The sequence below is a fragment of the Tachysurus fulvidraco genome, chromosome 19 (genome assembly GCF_022655615.1).
Source record: "Tachysurus fulvidraco isolate hzauxx_2018 chromosome 19, HZAU_PFXX_2.0, whole genome shotgun sequence".
NCBI lineage: Eukaryota > Metazoa > Chordata > Actinopteri > Siluriformes > Bagridae > Tachysurus > Tachysurus fulvidraco.
The window spans coordinates 8,019,879-8,041,948 of NC_062536.1; the positions used below are offsets into that span (position 1 = coordinate 8,019,879).

Here is a 22,070-nt window from a genome sequence, read left to right on the forward strand (position 1 = left end):
TTTCTCCATCCCCTTTTGAATAATACCATTATCAATGGCTAATGATGATGTGCGGAGAGGTGGTTATGGACTAAACCAATTATGAGCAAAAAAAAATCGGAGAGGAGTCAGGAAGCTCTCAGCGAGGCTATTTGTCCAGTCTCACTGATGCTTGCTTCACTTGGTTTCTGTCTTTCTCTGCATCTCTCTCATGTAGACTCTCTCCATCTCCTTTTTATCTCCATTCATTCCTTTTACTCTCTTTCCCTCCCTGTGCAATAAATCGATGCAGGCCCTCTTCTTCACTCACCTTTCACTCTGTATACTATTTTACAAATGGCCAAGAGCATCATAATGTATTTGATTTCTTCTTTCCATTTTTCTTTCTATCAGCTGTGTGTGTGAGTGTGTCTGTGTCTAGGTGATGGCAGTGGAAGGAAGGGCCCATAGCCGTTATCAGTCTATAACATCTGGCTGCGTGTCAGGTGATGAGAGAGAGGGAGAGCGATAGAGAGAGTGTGTGTGCGTTTTAATACAGGGAACGGAGAGGAGAGAGCGAGGATGGCTGGTGTGCAAACAAACAGTGGCTGATATGGTCTATGCTTGTCACAATCGCTCAGGACGCTCATATATCTTCCCCTCTCCCGCTTCGGCAGCCCCTTCCTCTCTCCCTCCCTTTTTTAATCTTGTTCCCTCTCTCCCTCTCGCTCTCACTCTTCCTCCATCTCTGGTTCTTTCAGTCTTGTCATCTTCCTCCTGTCATCTCGCTCCTCTCCGCTTTGCTTTCTTTGCACTCTTCTTTTGTTTACTTCCTGATTTGGTTCCCCTTTCATAATTTATATACGTGTGTGCAAATGTTTACAGCTAGAATAAAAAGCGAGCTCTCCATCACACCTTATAGGAGGCAAAACATCACCATGAATAGCAGGAAACGCTACAAGCCTAAACCAACGTAATACAGAATTTCTGTGTTTGCATCATGAGGCCTGAGTTCACCTCCACAGACGTTTGTGTGGCTTGGCTCGACAGAGGCCCCCAGAACAGACAAATAAAAACGACAACCGGAGAAACTCTGCACTGGGGAACAAGTGTACAGTTTGCATGTCATATGGAGTAAAACCCTTTTAATACAATTCTCACAAAGAAACAAAAGGAACTCAAGTAAATCAATATGGCGTATTCCTGTGTTCAAGTCAGCCAACGTTTCAGGCTCGCTGGCCCCGCAGCTTAAATATCCACTAATGGACGTGTGTGTAGATCTAATCACGGCTGTAATTGAAGTTAACTTTAGAGCTCTCAGTCTGGAAGAATATTTAAAGACGGCAGAAGAGGACTGAAACTCAATATAGCGCAGCAGAGACCCCCCACTCTCAATAATAGATGAGCACGCCAGACATAATTTTTTAATTTTTAATTTTTAATTTCTTCCTCTGTTGCCATGCTTCATGAATTCAGCACAATACAATTGCATTGTGAACATTTCTGGTCTGAATTAGGCTGACAGGTGACACGGGTTTGAAATATTGTTTGGTGAAATGTTAAGAATAGCGCAGGTAAATGTTTAACACTGTCTGACACTTGACCTACTGGAATCTCATTTGTCTTTCATTTGTGACACCTTACTTAAAATCGTTTAAGACTAGTATATACGACATAGTTTTGAGATATCTGTACATGGATTGACTACAGTTTTGCACGTAAAAGGAAATGTATGTGACCTACTGCGTGAATGCATTCAACATTATCTGATGTTATCTTACCTGGAAACTTGGTTTTTTTTTTTTTTTTTTAGCTTCCTACTTCCGCATCAGAACATTTACACCCGATTTCATGTGAAATGAATAGCAACATTAACCCAGCTTCTCTGCGGTTCAGAAAGCTCTCAAATAGCTTTTAAATTTTCCCAGGAGATTCAATGCTTTATTTATTTGATGTGGATAAAGTAGATGTAGAATGCAGTGTGGTAATTCATAATTAATTGTATTGAAAAAAAGGGAAAGGATTACTTCATTAAATGAATTAAAGTTACATTTCCCAGCATCCTTTATTTAGTGATCATTAATCACGAATAGAAAAGTTTTAAAGCATGGAGATTCTTGTCTTTACTTTGTAACTTGGGTACCGAGTAGCACCATTGATGAAATGACACAAAAAAAATCAGATTTCTTTTTAAAGAAAATCAGAATTCCTGTATAAGAATTACAGGTTAGAGAATATGGAAAGCAAGACAATGGCAGTCATGAGTTCTTATAATCCATAATTGGGCAAGCTAGTTATTGCATGTGACACATTTGGTCAGCACATAAATAAGTGATCAGTAGAAGCAACAGAACTTGTACAGCATGTGTCCTTGCAGGTTAGCATAATGAAGGGTTCACATTTATTCCTGTTATTATTTCCATTAAACTATTAAGACAAACAAAATATAGTTTCTTCTTACCATTTCTAAGTTCCAAAGTCATATTCAATTCAATTTTATTTGGATAGCACTTTCGACAATCGACATTGTCTCAAAGTAGCTTAACAGAATATAAGAAATATAGTACAAAAATTGTATTATACAAAGATTAATATTATACAAATGTTCAATATTAGTTTGTTTTAATCCCTAACGAGATGGAAGAGATGGAACCAGACTCATCCTCATCTGGGTGACATTTAACATTTCTAGTTATTGCTATGCTAGGTACAGTTTGTCTTTTCACTGTATCTGATCATGTAATAATAATAATAATAATAATAATAATAATAATAATAACTAATATGGCCTGTACTGACAGTGTCGTAGCAGATATCATGGTTTAGTGTGGGCCTCGTGTTCATGCTCGCATCGCAGCTTTAGCAGCACAGACTCTGTGTGATTGATCGAGCAGGCCATGACAGAGCACGGTGTGAGTTGTAGAGGCTCCTGATATGGCTCCTGAGAGTGTGTGAGATGCTCTGAGATCTCCTGTGTGTCAGATTGTGATAAGGTTCTGAGCTCTCTGTCCACCATGCGATTAGCCGTCCGCTTGTAGGAGACTGGAGTTTATTAGCTTTAACAAACGACTCTGTTCCTGGCCTGCTGAGGAAGCCTATCCACCAGCAGCAGGGCTCCATAACTCCTGAACAGAGGAGAGAGGGACGGAGGCCAGGAACACAGCGAGGAAGTGGGAGTCAAATAAATAGAGAGCTAGTCAAAAATAAAGAGAAGGAGTTTGAGAAGCAAAGTACATGATGAGTAAGTACATGAAGGGGTAAGTTTAATAAAGCAAAGGAAACAAATGAAAAAGAAAATTAAATATGCAGATAAATAAGTAGGTGAGGGGAAATTGATAATTGTCGAAAAAAAAGTAAGTGAAAGTGAATAGTCAAAAGGTAAATGAATGAATAAAGAATGGAGGGAGGAAAGGTAGGAATAAGTAAGCAAGCGAATGTAACAAAAAAAGATAGTAAAAAGTAAGAGGGTATAATTGAATGTGTGAATTAGTCTGACTTTGAACAATGTACTGAAAAAGTCCTATATAATTGATTATAGACTGGCCTCATTTATCAACATCAGCAGGAAAATTGATCTTTTTCTGTTAGGAAATTTATCAGGTGAACAATAGTGTATCCTAGCCTTTCTAGTGTATTCCCGTTTTTAAGTAAAGAACATTTACTTTAAGAAACAGCAGAAGAAATCCGGTTATAACACTGAATAAGACAAAAATACAATTTTCACATTTTCCTTTTGATTCTAACTGTCTAATTGTTTCATTGACTGTTTCATTGCCTTTATTATCTCTAGTATATCTGAGTGAGATTACTGAATGAAATAAAAGTAAGTGTGTGATTGTGTAATTGTGATAAAGTGGGTGAGTGAGTGAATGAAGATAAAAGGCAAGCAGTAATTTAATGGATGAGTGTGTGAGCAAAAAGGTGAAGCCCCTTAAATGAAAGAGAACAAGGGGTGATTAAGTGAGTGAGTGAGGTAGTGAGTGAGGTAGTGAGTGAGGTAGTGAGTGAGGTAGTGAGTGAGGTAGTGAGTGAGGTAGTGAGTGAGGTAGTGAGTGAGGGAGGTAGTGAGTGATTGTGTAGTGAGTGAGGGAGGTAGTGAGTGATTGTGTAGTGAGTGAGGGAGGTAGTGAGTGAGGTAGTGAGTGAGGGAGGTAGTGAGTGAGGTAGTGAGTGAGGGAGGGAGGTAGTGAGTGAGGGAGGTAGTGAGTGAGTGAGTGAGGGAGGGAGGTAGTGAGTGATTGATGTGTAGTGAGTGAGTGAGTGAGGTAGTGAGTGAGTGAGGGAGGTAGTGAGTGAGTGATGTGTAGTGAGTGAGTGAGTGAGGGAGGTAAAAAAGTGATTGATGTGAGGTAGTGAGTGAGTGAGTGAGTGAGGTAGTGAGTGAGGTAGTGATTGATGTGTAGTGAGTGAGGTAGTGAGTGAGTGAGTGAGGTAGTGCGTGAGTGAGTGAAGTAGTGAGTGAGTGAGGTAGTGAATGAGTGAGTGAGTGAAGTAGTGAGTGAGTGAGGTAGTGAATGAGTGAAGGTGTGGCTGTTTGTGGGAGGGTAGAGCTGCTCTTGTCATTGATAATGAATGGTTTGTGCAGAAGCAGTAATGGAGTGCTGGACTCCTCCCGCTCCTGTCTCCTGTTTCAGCTCCACATCGATGAATTATCCCTCTCCACAACTCTCCCTTTACTTATCAGCTTTCCATCTCGCCTCCTCCGGCCCATAACCCCTCCACTCCTTCTTTTATCTGTCCATTTTATCTCTCCCTCTCTGTGCCATTTCTTCCTCTCTTCCCTCTGCTGTGATGTCATGGGACTGTGTGTCGCCGGATGGAGCACTAGCCCACTCTCCCTCATTCTTTCTGCACTTACTCGCTTTCAGTCAGAATGCCATTGTTTGAGCTGAAGCGTCTGACCCATACCACCAGTGTCAGGCCAGTTTTCCTGTCACCACACACACACACACACACACACACACACACACACACACACACACACACACACACACGCACAAATATGCAGAACTTCTTGCCATCACCAGCATGATTAATCACAGCAAAGTATCAACATTCCGAGTACTGGTTGATCAGCACTCAATAACGCTCTTTAATTCCACACGTTCCAAACATATATGAAATTCCAACATTCACAAAACGTTTAACACCTGAAACCTGCATGTGTGTACTCTCCTTAACCCCAATGTCCCCCAGACACCTTCAGGCATGTGGATACACAATTTCATACACATTTGTGTGTCTCTAGAACTGTGTTTCACTGCAGGTGAGATAACATATCGTGCGAAACCATGTTGCTCATTCTAACAGGTATGTTCCAAACTGTCACGTCTGGAAAGAACATATGTGTTTAGGTCATTACTTGGCCAAGCTGCACACACATGCTGATAAATATAATAAACAGTGTTTACTTTTAATCGTCAAGTATATTGGGGATTTTAAATAGAAATTACATTCCCATAAATTCGAAATAGCGAGCGACAAGGGACATCCGTTGTTCGGTAGCAAATATGACACTAAGTGTTAAATACAAACTCCCTTGAGCTTTTTCGCCATGCCTTTTAAAGATGAGCTGAACCGAACGTGCTTCCCTGTGTGTCTGCAGAGAGCTTTTGAAAAAGGATTGCAGATTATCTTCAGTTTAAAACTCCTGCACTGCTTATTTTCATACACTTTTATTTTTAGTTCTGTTTTTAGTCTTGGGTAGAAGTAGAGAAGATAGAAAATGTTAGTTTATTACCTTATGTTAGAAAATCCAGCTTCAGCTATATATATATATATATATATATATATATATATATATATATATATATATATATATATATATATATATATATATATATATATATATATATATATGACAAGATATTTCTGTAATTTGCTGTTTACACAAGCAGGTGTGTCAGTCATAACATTGCCGGTGTAGGTACAGAAATGTTATGACTGAGAGACTGCTTGTGTAAACAGCAAAATATAAAAATAATATTCTGAAAAAGATAAGATTAGCCTCTATCTGAAGTGAAAAGAAACATATAGCATTCTCCCTCTGGGGAACATTCCTGTCAATCACTCGATTGGCAGTTATTAGCATCAATCAGCGGAACAGACCCAAATTCACTTTGTCCAGCCCTCTTTAAAATGATTTAATTGATGTAATGAATTGGATTATCTAATCGCCGGGATCGGGACGGATCCCCCACCCAGCGTTTATCTAAACAAGCTTCCTGGGCTGCTTGCTTACTGCCTGCATAGCATTTTGAGGCATGGAGTCTGCTAACTCTGATTGACAGAAATCCTAACGGCCGATATCCCCCCTCTGGGTCGCCATTTTTTTTTCCAATTTAGAACGGAAATGTTGTAATTTGAAGATTGGCCCATTTCATTCTTCATCAGCTGTGTTTGGTGCCATTTTATGGCTTGTCAGTTCCTATAGCATTCAGTCAGGTAGTATGTTGACGTAGGGTCATGCAGAGAAATAGACCATGTTTTTAAGAAGGCCTACAAACAAAAACAACAAAAATAGATATTATTGCCTTTGAGTTTGTATTTTTTAATAGATAATCTTCACGTTCTTAAAAGAGTTGTTAAGACAAAACTCGGCGTTCACCAGTTTAACTCTGATTATTTCATTTATCCTGAAAAAACAGACCAACATATTTTTGCATAATGACTAGTGGACTATTAAATAATTGACAATGGATGACAGGGGATCACATAGAGAAATGTGCTTTATGGTCTTTGTGTGAGCTACAGTTTCTGTGGTGAAAGCATCAGAAAACCTCAATGGGTTGAACAACACTGTCATCCTGTGGCACCCAGACAAATTACAGGAATTATTTTTTAAGCATTTGTTGCCCTATGCACTTTCTTTCTTTCTTTCTTTCTTTCTTTCTTTCTTTCTTTCTTTCTTTCTTTCTTTCTTTCTTTCTTTCTTTCTTTCTTTCTTTCTTTCTTTCTTTCTTTTCTTCCAGGAGTGCTAATTATGTTGCAGAAGAGTCGCTCCAGAAACATAAAAATGATCTGTTAAATCTTTCATATTATTTTCTGTTACATTACATTATGTTGTACATTGCCAGTACTAAGCATTAGCTATTTTTTTATTTATTTTTTTAGAAAATATCCAGATCTATGTTGGTTTACTTCACTGATTTCAAAACAACAAAAGGTTGCATGGTGATATAAATACCTATATACAGTACCACAGGGAAAATGGTTTATCTTGGGCTATATAGTAATTGCATGGTTCTTAATCAACAAACCAAAAATGTGTAAGGTGAAAAAAAAAAAGTTCCAATATGAAGATATTTTCCCTGTTTTTTCCTACTTTTACAATAACTAAGAGAATAATTCGCAGCTATGAAATACTAATGAAATACACAAGATTATTTAATCAACAAGAAATGTAACTAGCTCTTTAATATCATAGCTTTAGGCAGTTTGATGTTTTAGAACACAAAGGTATGTTTTTACATCATGCCAATAAGAAAGAACATTAGCCATGACCTCAAATAAGTAATTATTGCTGCACATATATGATATTTTGAGCCACAGGACATGGGAAACACTCAATTTTTGAAACAATGATAAACTCAACTTTATATCAGAATATTTTTAAAACAAATTTGAGGCCATGTGTCCAGAAGCTTGAGCTGGGCATTTTTTTTTTTTTTTTTTTATAATGAAAATGTAATTTATGTATATGTGTATGTGTTTTTTGGGTTCTTCTCACCTTACAAAAAACATGGCATCCCATTCAGTGTCATTCCCACCTTAGTGCTCGTAACATTAGTGTTTTGTTTTTTTTTTATAGTTTTTTTATGGCCTCAGAATGGCCAAGAATATTCCATGTAAGGTTCTTTGTACATCTTTCAAAATTCGAAATACCTTTTAGATGCCGTCTAGGTGTAGATATCTGATTAAGTCACCTTTATTATCTGGACCTTCAATCAGCAATACTAATAGTGCTCTGTCAATATGATCATCTTAAAGTGATCATCAACCTTCACTAATTACGAGGCTGCCTCGTTGGCCCCTGGAGGGAGTTTTTGAGTGACAAAGGTTTCCCTTTTGGCCTCATAGTAGCTTGTCAATGGGTGAGCTTGTTTGCCTGTCAGGTTGACCCTCCCTAAATTATCAATCGTGGGACTCCTGCTCACTACACCTCTGAAACCTGGGCTTTTAAATAGCACAGTGAGTTCAAATAGTGACGATTCCAGCCTGTGGGACTCTATGGGTTTGGGGTCTGCAATACTCTACAACTGACTTTGGCATCCTTTTATACGTGCTCTCTATTGTCATGAGACAGCCAGTCGTTAATTATCACACCACTGGTTGAATCTGAGAGACTCAGACATGATCACGTTGGCGTTGTTCCACACTGCTGCATGTATGATTATGGCATTTGGCAGACGCCCTTATCCAGAGTGATGTACAAAATTCCAGCCTTGATTTAGCAAAGTATTCTGTCACATGCTCGAGGCAGATGCAAGGGCAGGTGGAGAATATACACAAAAGTTCAAAATACAAGTCAAAAGTTAAAATCCTAAAAAAGGCAGAGGTCTGGTGATCAGCGAATTATAATTTATCATAAGCATCTAATATAACAGAAATTGAAGTCAAATAATACAAGAGCTAAATGTGAAACAAGTTATGGCTATGGTTGTATCTGATACAAGGCTTGCTACAGATCACCACACTGATACTTTTCAACAAAGATGCGACACACAAGAGTTTAAATCCAAGAACAAATCAAAAAAGAAAACATTGAAAATGTAAGATTAATCAGAGATGCAATTGGGTAACAAGCAAGTACAATTGTTTGCACAAATACAGAATGTGAATTGAAGTGTAGGGCTTTGTTTTCATTGTTTCCACAGTTATCATCACCAAAGCCTGAAACCCTATAATACTTTCATTATCTAACTCTGTCACAATAGACCGAAATCAACTTAAGCCCAACCAAGTGTAGGCCTTTTTCACTTCACTCTAGGAACGGCATTCATTCTTTTTCTTTTCTTTGTAACTCTGGCCATGACCTCATCAGTTGCTACGGCAGTGTAATAAATTAAATGCTGGTTTGATGTTCTCATTACAGTCACTAAGTTAAACAAGTTTTAAAATCGAACCAATTATCTTGCATACTGTTTTAAGAAAGCTGTCTTACCTTCAAATCTTAACATCCAGAAAAAAAATGAATAAGCGGTCCAAATTGAAGTGTTAGCAAAGGATAATGCCTTTCTCTTAGACTGAAAATAACACCACTTTAGATATGCTGTATTTTTAATTAGATCTTTACAATAGACGACCTGATCAGTGATCACTGTTGGTAAAACCTAATCTGCTTTCCAGTCCAGTATAAAATCACTTTTGTACATACAGTATGACCTTCTAAAGGATTCTTTATCCTGCCCTCAATACCAACTGCAAGCTATCATGGACACAGCAGAATTTTCAAGCCTGACATTCTCAGTAATGATTTTTGTAGTGTAAGAAGTTATTGTAGCAAGAACTGCAATGAGCAACAGACAAGGATAGTCTAAGGTTAAATTTAGGGGAAAAAATCCATCAATATCTATATGTTTGCACATTTGCCTCACCTGCAGGCTCACCAAATGCCAAATGTGGCAACATGGCAAGGACTCAATGTGACAGTGGTTTCTTCTGTTTTTTTCTCCCTATATGGATGGATTGACATCTCTAAATTGTCTGTTGTGTAAATATGGTTGTTCATGATGGTAGGCCATCCTGTCCTATCTTGTGACACTAGTCTCTGGGATACACTCAGTGTTCTTGTTACTCTATGCAGGATAAGCTGTACAGAAAATGGATAGACAGATTAAAGACTAAGGAAGTGTTATATCTTCTTCCACTCTAGACGACATGCTCTAGTTTAAATGAGCATATTTCAAAAACTACAAGGTGTATTTGAATTATTCTGGTAGCAAAATAAAGAAAGAAATATATATATATATATATATATATATATATATATATATATATATATATATATATATATATATATATATATATTACCAGGTCAGAGTAAGGGAAGCTGGAGCACAGCAAAAAAAAACAAATTAAATAAATTCCACCTGACAAAATTGTCCAATTCCAGAGAGAATATTCCAGAGAGCGTTTATTTTCGTTTTTGACTTTAGAAAGGTCTAAGCCTATAGAATCGAATAGAAATTCGAATGGAAATATGCATATTGAAGAAAAATCCAATAGTAAGGCAGTACAGTTAGAATGTTCCACTAATTATCCAGGAATGATAGCTAATGGACTTCTTGGTTTTGTAAATCTCTCACAGACACAGGAAGTTACAGAGATAATAAGCAGAAGTTTCTTCGATAATCCTGAAACACCAAAGGTAAGAGCAAATTCAGTATCATGGTTGCTCGGTTGTTGTTTTTTCCCTTCTAATTCTGTGCATATTGATCACACCATTGGATTCTGTAAAATATCAGCTTCCTGATTGAATCAAGGTTGTGTTTGTGTCGTGTAATGGATGGTTTGTGCTGTGACTACGTATGGCAAGTTACGATTTTCAAACACAAGGGGCAGCATTTGTCTGCAATATCAAAGAGATCTTTCTGGCAGGATTAATGCTTTAATTAGACCACTCTAAAATTTTACCATAAGCAATAAATAAAACTCATATAGAGGTTCAGAAACCAAAGACACATTAAAAAAATAGCATCTGCAAATGGTGGATCTATCTAGTCTGACATGTAACCCGAAGGTTCGAGTCTCGGGCCGGCCATGACTGAGGCGCCCTTGAGCAAGGCACCGAATCGCCCCAACTGCTCCCCGGGCGCCGCAGCATAAATGGCTGCCCACTGCTCCGGGTGCGTGTTCACGGTGTGTGTGTGTGTTCACTGCTGTGTGTGTGCACTTTGGATGGGTTAAATGCAGAGAACGAATTCTGAGTATGGGTCACCGTACTTAGCCGTATGTCACGTCACTATGTAAAGTCTCAATTTAAAACCTGTTCACTGACTATTTCTATATAGTCTATAAACTATATCTATGATGCCCACTGTTAATTCAAGAATGTTCAAAGACTTAAAGAGGGACTATTATAAAACTGTACGTAATTATAGGAGTTATGTCCGAATCACCTTGCTAGTTTATTTATACACTGGTTAAGAAAATATGACTATTTTTTAATCTGTTTTTTAGTCACCAACTTCCTGGTTTAGTCACCATCGTCATCCCTGCACTCCAGCACACACCATGGCCTACAAACATACCGCCTTGGACCACACACACACACACACACACACACACACACACACACACACACACACACACACACACACACACACGGAGATTAACAAAACCTGTGTGTCACATTTTCACACTGTTTAAAGGACGTTTACTCAGTCATATCACCAAAAAATGTTCTGTCTATACAACTAACACCAAGTCTTTTTCTTTATTGTGTTACTTTTGTTGTTTTACCACTTTGCCTTCCCTTTTTTGGGTTATACATTTTTAGTTCTGTCTGCAGATTTTGACTGTCTGCCTGCGTTTTCTGTTAAAGATAACACTTACCTGCAATTGCATCTGATTCTGAGTGTTTTGTGGCACCTGGATTTTTTCTATTTGATTTATCATCCGTCATTCTTTCACTTATAAATAATCATTCATTCATTTAATTTCAATCAAACAATATTGTCCAGTGGTTAGACCCCCTAGTACAGACCATCCTGCTCTTTGTAGAAGATAAAGTTTTGAAGATAGTTTGGTCGTATTGCTTTTTTTAAGAGGCCTGCATTTTCACAAGGAAATATTGTCTTAGAAATTGAGCTCAAAAAAAAGTTTTAAAGCAAACTTCAGAAAGGCATTTGTTCAGTTGTTTATGGTTTCATGCCTCAAAGGCCTTGTAAAAAGGCTATAATTTCTCAATGGGCTCCATTCTACAATTGGACCTATTTTCTGGCGATTTAGTGGTTAGGTGTTGGTTTAACATTGAGAATGTTATTACATTATTTTTTGTTTATGTTCTGTCCTTTTCCTGTGCCTACTGTGAATTTGGAATTTTACACATTTCATGTTATTACTTCATCCTCACACCTCCAGGGTTGGGGGTTTGATTCCCACCTCCACCTTGTGTGTGTGGAGTTTGCATGTTCTCCCCGTGCCTCGGGGGTTTCCTCCGGGTACTCCGGTTTCCTCCCCGGCCCAAAGACATGCATGGTAGGTTGATTAGCATTTCTGGAAAATTGTCCGTAGTGTGTGAGTGTGTGAGTGAATGAGAGTGTGTGTGTGCCCTGCGATGGGTTGGCACTCCGTCCAGGGTGTATCCTGCCTCGATGCCCGATGACGCCTGAGATAGGCACAGGCTCCCCGTGACCCGAGAAGTTCGGATAAGTGGTAAAAAATGAATGAATGTTACTACTTCATTTGCATATTTTTCCATTACATTGTAAAAAGAAGAAAGAGTGAAAGCAAACAGTGTGTTTCTGAAATTCATGCTTTTTATTCCCAGTGAATTTCAACCACTCACATGTGACCCTAACAAGAGTTCTTACTGTATATCATTGTTGTTGTGGATCCTACAAAAAGCTAGAGAATTTCCCACAATTCACTGGAACAGATAAAGCCCTTCAGTTAAAAAAAGACATGTTTTTAGATGAAACAGCATTAATCATATTGACTCAGTTTCAGAGGCTGGATTATTGCATTGAGGTCAGCAGTCAGTTGACTAATTTAACTTAATTGTGGTTGGATTTCCTATTGAGCACGAAGACATTTAAAAGCTGTGAAAATGATATCACAAAAGACGTCTTTGGGAGTTTGGTTTCAATTCCCAATTGTTTCTAACCTGTTTACACCTTCAGATGTCACTGACTCACATATTTTACCGCTTTTTTAAGGGGGCTGTGTTTTCCCAAGACAATATTGTCTCAAAAAAATGATCTCAAAAAGGTATTGAAGCAAACTTTAGAAAGGCATTTGTTCACTCATTTAGGACTTCATGTCTTCAAGGCCTTCCGAGAAATACACCATTGCTCCATGGGCTCCATTCTACAAATGGTGCTATTTTCAAAAAGGCTTATGTGCTTAAAAAGCCCTGCTGGAAACGAAGTGGCCAGCTGGAGGATTTCATTAAAATGGGATTCTAATTTAGTTTAGTTCTTTTAAAATTGGGGTAATTTACAAAGAAGTGCTGCTATGCCCTTAAGCAAGACATTTAACTACAATCTGCACCGAGGGGAGCAACACCATATAAATGACAATATGTCCACATGCTCTTTTCCTGTAATATAAAAATGTCAATGCCTGGTACAATTATTATAATTTATATAACTACCGAGACGAAAAGAAAACTTCAAGAGAAAATATAATCATCATAATCAGCAACAGGTCTAAGAACACCTGCAAAAATGTGTTTATGAACATGAATTCATAGCTGAGAAAACACCCATGTGACGCTGATGCACTTTCTGGAAGCTCACTTTTGATGGAAATTAGTCTGATTTAAAAAAAAAAAAAAGAAAAAGAAAAAAAGAAATATCTTTAACTCAATATACTGCAATGAAATATGTTGCATTCACTCTTATGGGGTGAAGTCGTGTGACGGGTTCTGAAATAAGAACGTACATTGTATTTTACATGGAAGCTGAAACTCTTCAGGCGAAACCATGAATATGTGCTTGAGGCAACAGGGGATGAGAAGGATAAAAGCTAAATGTGCAAATAATGTTATAATGCAATAATTGCAGGATTAGAGAGATGTAAGGCTCATGGGGGAATAAGGAATTTGTGTGTGTGTGTGTGTGTGTGTGTGTGTGTGTGTGTGTGTGTGTGTGTGTGTGTGTGTGTGTGTGTGTGTTCACATGTAGACAGCAGCTGCAAAGAGCTCTCCAGCTGAATCTAAGCTCATATTTTGTGGCCTGCTGTGGCACTTCCACTAAATGCCAGCTGCTGATGAGTGTTTGTTTATGGCAAAGCTGCGCCTAAACCACAGATCAAGTGCACTCTGTGTCACCGGTTCAGAGATTTTTCCTTTGGAACCAAACAAGATTTAGTTTGCCGTCTTTCCAATGTTCATTTCTGTGGTTTAGCCCCTTACAAATACATTTGATTTGTTTTCATTCCCTGCTTAAGTGTATTAAGTGTGTTTTTGTTTTGTTTTTTCTCCATTTGCAAGAATCGGCTTTAGGTTATCCAAAGGCACTGCATGAATAAAACCATGCACTTTTATTCCAGGAATTATTATTTCAGTGAATTCATAATAGTTGGCCTGCTGAGTATTTTGTGAAAGCATGCTTATGGCTCAGAGAACAGCTTGTTGTTGAGTCACTTGGGTTGGCACATCACATTAAAACTTCCAGCTTAAAACTCAAACCCATCTCCACCATTCAGGCTAATAATCTTCAACAGAAAAATGTTTTTTTTTTTTTTTTCAACTTATATATTTAACAATGAGTGATTTTACTCTATAGCTGTCATGATTTTGGCCACGTGCACTTGTTTGTTTATGTTCCTCGTCACATGTCTGCCCTGCCCTTATCTGTTCCTCCCTGTTTCCACACACGTTCCTAATTGTATCTGATTGTCTTTTGTATTTAAGTGTGGTACCGATGGCAACGCCGAATCTACTGTTGTCTTGTCTTGTCTTCTGTCCGTGTCCTGTTTAGTGTTTCCTTTGTTTGTCTGTTTGTTTTGTCTATCCTGCGTTTGGGTCCGCTTCCTTGCCCCGCGTCATGACAATAGCTCAAAATACAAGAAATTTGTTAGAGGCTGCTGCTGGGAAAATCTTGTCACAGACATATTGAGCTGTAATAATGCAAAAGCAATACAATACTCACAGCTATGTTAAAAGTCGAGTATCTAAAGTCCAGTTGCTTGAGTTGGACCTGCTCTGCCTTTTTCAACTGACCGGCTTTCAGGCGAGATAAGTGTGTTGCTAACTATGTTGTTCTGTGTTGTAGATCATCTCATTGATTAGCAGTAGGGTTAAAGTAGAAGACAAATCATGTCCATCTCCACCTTCATACTTTTATTTCCTGTTTAAGCCTCCTCCATCCTATGCCCACTGTGAACTGAAAATTTTACACATTTCACATTTTTGCTTCATTTGTATGTATATTTTTTTAACGACATTGTCGGTATTGAAAGCAGTAACAACCAGCAATGTGTTACTGAAATCAGAGAGCAGTGGGAAAGTCAGCATTTTTATTCCCAGTGGTTTCTAACCACTTTACACCTCCAGATGTCACTGAATCACATGTGACCCCAACAAGATTTCTTACATCATCAGCATGAATCACACACTGAGATCTAAAATCTAGAGAATTTCCCATGATTCAGTGGAACAAATTAAGCCATTCAGTTAAGTGAAGATATTTTAATATGTAAAACCACAATAATTGTTGACTTGCCATGCCTCAGTTTCAGCAGCTGGATTATTTCAGTGAGCTCAGCAGGCCGGTTAGTTTCCCTTTAACATTTGAAAAATATGAAAATGATATTTAATAGGTGTCTTTGGGAACCAAATGGCTTTTGGTGTCGCATTTTGTTTGGACTGAACACATTCTTTGAGAATGTTGAAAAGAATTTAGTGATTAAAGACAACAAATCAAGCTTCATTTGGACCATATCATGGTACAATAACTTAGAATGACCCAGTGTCTTTTTTGTCCAACAGGCTGGGTCACTAATGAACGCCCTTGGATATCTAATAATAGTCCCTACTGGGTTATTTCTCGTACATGTGTGAAAAAAGACTCGTTTGAGGGCATCTGATCTCCTGCATTACTTATCCTTTCCCTCTAGATGTCAGTGTGGTGCTGAGAATAGTGCAGCCATTTTAATGAGGAAGTCTCTTCTCATTAGTGAGCCTCTGATGGCATGAACTCACATTAGATTTGAAATTCAAATCAGTAATCGGAATTCACCGAAACTGTAACAACCCAGACACGCTAATGGATCTGACGTGTTTAATAAGCACTCATTTCCTTAAACCCAGTAGCGATTTTTAACGAGCAATCGTTGTGGTAATGAGGACATTTTGAGGACCTTCTTCTTCAAGAAAAAAAAAAGGAACAAAGAAAAGAAAACCACCTTAGGTTTTGACTTGGTCGGCTTTGAGCCATTCTAAAAAATCAAGCCCTGTAGCAATATTGATTTAGCTGTTATCAATTGCCCAGGCCGATCTTATGAGATGGAAAACCAAGAGTCACAAAAGCCTCCTGCTCAACACAACTATTCAACTGACAGAAGTAGAGCGTTCAACGAATTGGTGCGAGTGGACAGCAGGAACGAAGAAGGAGAGAGTAACCGAGTATAAAGGACAGAGAGACAAACAGAAAGTGGTACAGAGAGAGAGAAGAATAAGGGGAAAGATAGTGGCAGAGAAAGAGAGTTTGGGAGAATCTAAGCTTCACAGATATTAAGAAGGTTTGAGTTATAGTATATGAGGGTTAGGTTACTGTGAATGAATAAGAGAAAGAGAGAGGAACAGATAGCATAGAGGGCATTTATCCAAATAAGTACTTTGTCATTTTATTGAATTGAACTGAATTGGACTTAAAAAAGCTGGAACCAAAAAAAGTATAGAGACAAATGGAAGCAGAGAGAAAGATGCATTGAAACGAAAGTAGATAGTGGAGAATGTTCATAGAGACAGATGGATTGGAATAGATCAAAACAGATGGAGAGAAAAAATGAAAGAGAGAGAGTCATAACGGGTGAAAGAGTGAAAGGGAGACTGAGAGAGTAATCCTACAGTGATAAACAGAGAGAGACAGAATGAAAGAGATGATATTTAGCGGCGAGAAATACAGAAATGGTGCGGTGAAGAAGTAAGAGCGGAAAAGGTGAAGGAAGGGATGATGGAGAGGTAGCTTTAAAGAGAGAAAATAGGATCGAAAGAAAAAACAAAGGGACAGTAAGAGGGAAGAGAGTCAGCGGTCACAGAGAGGTTGGGAACAAAACAGTAAGGACAAGAATACACTTTCACAAAGCCAAAGTAATTAAGAGGTGTGAGAGAGATTACAAGCAGGCCAGAGGATGTAGAGCCACAGAATTTGAAATAGGTCTGAATTTATAAAATAATTAAAATAATGAACTGTCAACCTCTAAACTCTCATTCATAATGGCAATGTAAAGAAAAAGACAAACCTTATGTGTCAGTTTACAAACGAACTCAAACGGGTGAAAGAAGACTCTCTATGCTGTAACAGCTGGGCATTGAATGGAAGCTTGTTAAACAGCTGGATTTTGATGGTAGATGATTTGCGAGGTGAAAGGCATGAACAAAGTCAGCCTCCTAAGATTAGATTGACTATTGCATATTACAGACTAGTCAAATGCTCATAATTAGTATGTAATGCAGTAAAGCATGATAAATAATGTAATAAAAAGCTAAAAGGATAAATAGACTGAAAGAGATTGTAGAGAGAGACCAAGATATGGATTCAGAATGAGGGGCAGTCAGTCAACATACAGTGAGAGGCAGTGGAATAGCGATAGACAGTGGGAGAGAGACAAAGTGTGAGTTTATGAGAGAAAAAGAGACAGAGAGACAGACATAGAGACAGAGAGACAGACAGAGACAGACAGAGACAGAGAGAGAGCAGGTGGAAATCGGAAAGCCTGAGGAGGTGCGCTAATGAGCCCATGCTTTTGAAAAGCGTGTGCTGTAGCGAGACATTGCTGGACAGGAGGACCATCTTTAATAAGTAAGCCATTGATCCAGCCAGCAATTAAGAATCCAAACTCTCTAATGAGCTCCAATTGGACGGTTGGCAATTACAGAGCCAGTGGCTGGAAGAGCGAGCATGAGGCCGCTACTCTGATTGGCTTCAGCACTCTTAATGGGATCGTGGCTCCTCTAAGCTCAATGGCTGAGCAGTAATAGCAATCCGTCCACAGATAGATATCTGTGTGAGACCTGATTGCACCCTGCTGTCAATAAGCAGTCCTCACTTTAATAGGAACGTGTGTGTGTGTCCCTGTGGTCGCCAGGGTCATCTTGTGTCAAAGAATTTTCCAGTTGCACATGGGGGTGTATGAATCCTCGGTAATGAGGGGAAAAGTATCAAATGCTTGCAACTTATGATGCCGCCAAGCCGTTTTAAAGCCACTCGCTGCACAGAGCAAGAAACAGACATTATTCTTATTTTCTGCAATCATGAAGCCATTCACACAGCGACCAACTGGCCTTGGGAAACTTTTGAAAGAGAATAATGAGCTGTATAAAGAAAGGTAGAAACTACAGGAAGTCACAGGAACATATTTGAAAGACTGGATTTTCATCAAATAGTGAAAAATTGCTGAGAGAAGTGAATGGCCAACACATATCTGCATATCTGTGTGAACATGAACATTTACTAGTGGAACAAATTCAGTAGCCATACTGGAAAGCAAATATATAAGAGGTGTTGTAGCTTGAAATGTTGCCGAGAGCTAGCTGCTTAAAGTTATTGCCTAATGATAGTGAAATCAATAAATTTTGGGTCCACTGGGATACCACTGGGAATACTGTCTACTTTTTTGTTTAGTTTATTTTTTGGTTGTTTTATTAAATATTTTATAAAATTTCCACTAAATATAAAGGTGAATATTGAACTGTAAATGTCCTAACCCATCATTTATGGAAACCATAAGCTTCTTCATTTGGTAAAATCATAAAATATAGATTGAATTGAAACAGTGCTTTTACACTTTTCAATAGTGTAGGACTGGCTCCATGGTTAAATATCTACACTACTGATGAGAAGCTTAGGGGCACAAGAGCCTCGAGTAATGCCTGTACTCTTTTCTGCTCCAGATGATGAATCATGGTTGACCCTGTGCTCTAACCCTAGCCTCCTAAAAATTTGGGATATGTGACAAAATTCATTTCGGAATACTGTTATGTACTGTATATGTTACAAACATATAGGTATTCTTTTTCTAATTCTAATGATGTGCCATGTCACAAAGTCATCACAACCTGCTTTTATAAACATGACAATGATTTTGAGGTACTTCAGTGGGCTCTTCAGTTACTAAATACAAATCCAATAGAGAACCTTTGGGAGGTTGTGAAACTGGAGAGTCACAGCATGAAAGTGCAACATGCAATGTTCAGCCTCAGTTTTTCCTAATCCTAATCCTAACCCATAACGCTTACCCAACCCTACCCCTAACCCTATTCCCTGAGAGTCTTGAGATATCTCTAAAACTACCTTATCCCATACCCCAATTCCCCCTCCAACTATGCTGTGCTGTTACCTATTATACTAATCGATGGATGAATATAGTTATCTGTTATACTAATAAAAAAAATGAGGCCTTGTAGATGTACATATGCACTATACATACTGTCATTTTCATACCTGCTAGTAAATTAGTTCACATTTGTCAGAACACATGGATAGATTTTATCATGTATCAATAATTTGCGTAGAAGAATCTGTGCAGCAGTTATCCATGTGTAATCTCTCGCAACTAGATCATGATGTTCTTGGCTTGCTGAGCCAGATTGTACTGTGAAAGCTCTGGGAAAATGCCTAGCAACAGCTATCTCAGTGTGCTTGCTCACATCCTGTCTGTGACATCAGCATAGTAACGATCTGTATGTCTTAAAAATGTTCCTGTTCAAATCCTATCTCAGTTTGAGGACCTGATCTGGCAATATAATCCTAAAATAGAACCAGCACCACAAGGTCATGTCTGTATCTGTAACTCCTGAAGACTACAACTACCATGATCTTCAGCGCACAACCTTATCACCTGACTATCCAAGCTCATGTTCTTGTTTAGTCTCCACAGTATTTATGAATGTCACCTGTTTGAGATCACACTACTCCATTTAAATAACACCTAATTCAGTGAGGTCTGCCTTATGACGTTCCTGTCTGTGATGATTCCACACGTTCCTCATCTTTCTGCCTTGATTAGTGTTTTGACCATGGTTTTGGTCTTGTTTGGTTTATGTTTGTTTGTCTATCTCCTTACTATGTTTTCAATGAACAATGCAACCTATCTTAGATTCTCCAAAAGTTATTTCCTCAGTTGATATTATGATCATGAAGGCGGAGAGTGCCCTATGTCAATCAAAAATGTACCATACAGTAGATCTTTAACTGGGTTGAGATCTGCTTGAGACGGTGAAGACCATAGCTTGTAATTTATATATATATATATATCTTATTTTCACTCATCAGTCCATCCAGTGAGACCTTGTGTAGGGTGAATTAGGAGGCTATCATTCTAGTAGAAACCACTCCCATCAGGATAAGAAGTGTTTCATTACTAGATGGTGATCAGATGATGATCAGACATGGCATGACATGATGAACCAACAGCTGATTAATCCCAAGCTGTAGTACTGTAGTGCTCACATCAGTCAGCAGGTAGCACTAATGTTCTTCCTCTCTATTCTATACGCTTCTCTGCCATTCATTGCTGTCCTATATGTCCCACTTACTGAGATGTTGATGATATAAATTGATATCTAGTTGAAAAAAAATGGGCCATCTCAGCTGGAAATATGACTCAGATGTCTGCGAGGAAGGTCTGAATACTTTATAATTTTTACGAAGTGTACTTCTGGTTTTTCTAGTCACTTATTCTTGTCATATTGTGTTTGTACTATTGCCATCCTTGCTTTCATTTGAAATATTTTTTTCATAAATACAGGAGTATTTATATTCGACTATCTTTCAACGGTACATGTATTACTATTTTTATTGGCTGTGGTATATTGCAACGTATTTGCTATGGGACAGCTCTTGCAGTATTGAGTTTCTTGCTAGGTTGCCAGGCAAAGCAGTAAAAAAAAAAAAATAAATGAAATAAATAAATAAGCTAGATAGCTATCCACTGGCCCAATCCGATCCACCCAAACTCACACCACACCTTGAGCACCTATAAATTGCCTGAATTCAGCACAAAAAGAAACCCATTTTACACGTCTTGTAGTTTTACTTTTTGCAATAGAGTCTTTGCTTTAGACCTTTTTGCTCTGAAGAACCTTTTTTCCCTTTTGAAAAGCTTCAGAACATCAGCCAATCCCACTCCTATTCTGAGCACAGACGGCACTGCCAAGAACCTTTCAGAGTGAACAGTAGGTTAGGGCACTGCCACTATCAAAACCTACAGAGATATACAGAGAAAAATATATTTATTATTTATTAATTAAAGTATGTATTTATAACAGATTTACCCAGCATTCGGCTGCAAGCCCAAGAAGCTGACAGAAGGCAAGTGTTATAATCTCTAAAAGCAGCATACGAATCAATACAGATGTCAAACTTATCCTAGGCATCCTTTTAAAACTTCATCTAGGCTTTTCTTATTGCAGTCTATATATCTGTCTGTCATTCTGTTAACACTTTTACTGACACAGTTTAATATTTAATCCCACAGCTTCTTAAAATACTGTACGTACTAATGCTTTACATATCGTTCAGTAGTGAAGGCCTTTATACTGTGTAGTGTATATTGTAAAGGTAAAAGAACATATTTACTTTGTCATTATGAGTAGAAAACATTTGCAGCTACATTAATTATTACTAATCTATACATTCGGAATAACTTATAATAACGAATGATCCAATAGCAACAATGCCATGATCTAGAATTTTGTAAACATTTCTTGTCACATTCAGAATATCTAACATTTTTTATTCCTGCTATTAATGATATATTATTGCTGTCGCTTGTCTTCCCCTAATATTTGGCAGACAATCAGAAGACTGAAGGTACCAGATGGGGCAGGTTCAGAAGACTTGATAGCATGTTGAATTTTGTTCCTAAATGTTACTCAGGTGTCAAACATGTCCTATTATTATTCAATTAAATTTAGTTCAATTCAAAATGATTTGTATAGCGCTTTTAACTATGGACATTGTCTCAAAGCAGCTTTACAGAACATAAACATAAAACAAAAACAATATAAAGATTAATATAACACAACAATTCAATATTAATATTAGATATATTTAAATGTGTATGTATTTATTCATTAATATTTATTATTAATGTTATTAAATTAGATTGATTCATTTTGTATTTTCTACTCGTTTATGAGTACAAAAGTCCAAATTAGTTCATTTCCTCCCTTTCTTTAGCACACTAAGTGTAATTAAACATAAATGCTTAAATATATT

The 22,070-nt window shown here is 37.9% G+C and overlaps 1 long non-coding RNA gene across 2 annotated transcripts in view; it reads left to right on the forward strand.

Annotated features, from left to right (window-relative positions):
* Positions 1-22,070, forward strand: part of LOC113655869 — a 75,913-nt gene that overhangs the window by 35,510 nt on the left and 18,333 nt on the right. The window contains exon 2 of one of the 2 annotated variants that reach the window (XR_003443822.2): positions 10,268-10,327. The exons of the other annotated variant lie outside the window; for it this stretch is intronic. This is a non-coding gene — a long non-coding RNA (uncharacterized LOC113655869). The remainder of the gene's footprint in view (positions 1-10,267; positions 10,328-22,070) is intronic. 2 annotated transcript variants of the gene reach the window in all.